This window comes from Pseudorca crassidens, chromosome 16, assembly GCF_039906515.1.
Source record: "Pseudorca crassidens isolate mPseCra1 chromosome 16, mPseCra1.hap1, whole genome shotgun sequence".
In the NCBI taxonomy this organism is placed as follows: domain Eukaryota; kingdom Metazoa; phylum Chordata; class Mammalia; order Artiodactyla; family Delphinidae; genus Pseudorca; species Pseudorca crassidens.
In genome coordinates, this window is record NC_090311.1 from 77,385,343 (window position 1) to 77,387,300 (window position 1,958).

Here is a 1,958-nt window from a genome sequence, read left to right on the forward strand (position 1 = left end):
GACCTAGAGTCTCTCATACAGAGTGAAGTAAGTCACAAAGAAAAAGACAAATACCGTATGCTAACACATATATATGGAATTTAAGGGAAAAAAAAATGTCATGAAGAACCTAGGGGTAAGGCAGGAATAAAGATGCAGACCTCCTAGAGAACGGACTTGAGGTTATGGGGAGAGGGAAGGGTAAGCTGTGACAGGGTGAGAGAGAGTCATGGACATATACACACTAACAAACGTAGTAAGGTAGATAGCTAGTGGGAAGCAGCCGCATGGCACAGGGATATTGGCTCGGTGCTTTGTGACAGCCTGGAGGGGTGGGATAGGGAGGGTGGGAGGGAGGGAGATGCAAGAGGGAAGACATATGGGAACATATGTTTATGTATGACTGATTCACTTTGTTATAAAGCAGAAACTAACACACCATTGTAAAGCAATTATACCCCAATAAAGATGTTAAAAAAAAAAAATTGTAGGGAGCAGTTAATGAGACTATGAGGAAAGCATCGTCCCACATACAGTAATACACATCTAGTAGAGTCTTCCATTCATCTGTCAATTGTTTTCCCAAGATTAGCATTAAAAAACACAACCCCAAACACATTTGACCCTCAAACCACCCCCCCACAAAAATCGGTCTTTGTTCATTCTCAGATGACAGGATGTCCCAAGAGTGACAAAGGTGGGAGCCGATCCCCCCACAGCCTTTTCTTCAACCATCCCATCAACTGCTCTTCATTTCTTGAACTACCTTCCTTTTCCAAAGAGGTCATACTCAAGTCAGTCAGAAAGGCTTTCTGAGAAGACTGCCTTGGATTTCTGGGTCTGTTCCAGTCGATTCAAGATGAATTGGCTTGTATCAATGAAGCGCTCAACGCAGTTCACGAAACAGGCCTCAGCCCGACTGTCCAACTTTGGCTCAGGCTTGTCCATGCACTTTTCCCAACAAAGTTCCGTCATCTGGTGCACCAGCTGCTGGAAGCGCTGCTTCTGAGTCTCTACCTCGGTGAAATGCTGCAGCTGAGGGTCGACCGAGCCCAAACCCACTGCGGAGGAAGACAAGGAGGACTCCATCCCAATGCGGCCACGCGTGCCGAGACGAACTCTGCACCGACTCACCGGCCTTCACGTGTCTCCGCGGCCCTCTAGGATTTTTATTAAGGCAGCTCGAGCAGACTAAGGTATTCCCTTACCTTCATCACCCAACATCAGTGTCTTTTTATGGGTAAAAAGATGCCTTCCTGATTCTTGTCTTTACATCCCAAATTATTTCACTAACTTTGCAACCAGTCTTCCTGGCTTTTGTTCTTTACCACCGTGAGTCATCTTCCAGACTCCCACCAGAATAACCTCATATAATAATGTTTCCATCTTGTCACTTCCCCGCTGGGTAAGAACTGGAGCCATTGAAGAATGGTTCCCAGACACTTACCATATTGCATTCAAACCCCTCAGCCTGGCATTAGAGGCCCACTGAGACAGAGCCCCCTGCAAACCTTTTCAATATTTATTTCCAAGGACTCCCTTGTTCTGGCTCCAAAGCAAATCACTGTTTCCCAGATAATATGTATGCATTAATCGGCCATGCCTTTTCTTATGCTGTTTCTTCTGCCGGCTAGGGCCAGAAAATCCTGTCAAAATCTGTTCCACCCTCCAAAGAGTAATTCAAAACCTACTTCTGGGATTTGGGTTACTCTTGCCAGAGATTCTCTCTCCTGGGAATCACAACTCTTCATCCTGTATCGTCCAGGATTACAGTTATGTGTCTAAGGATAGTATACCCACAAAGGCACTAACAACCACCAAGAGGCAGAGACAGTGTATCTCCTTTATCATGTTCATTCTTCATAGGTAATAATTAAGAATCAATTTCTTCTTAGGTGCAAAGTGGCTGCTAGTCACTGCTACCACTTTGCACATGACTCTCCAGTTTCATTTTCCTTTTAAGAAGATTCCATGTTAAA

General features: G+C 44.9%; 1 pseudogene; it reads right to left on the reverse strand.

The window, feature by feature from the left end:
• Positions 1-566: 566 nt before the first annotated feature.
• Positions 567-1,091, reverse strand: LOC137208557 (mitochondrial import inner membrane translocase subunit Tim8 A pseudogene; annotated as a pseudogene).
• Between the last annotated feature and the right edge of the window lie 867 nt (positions 1,092-1,958).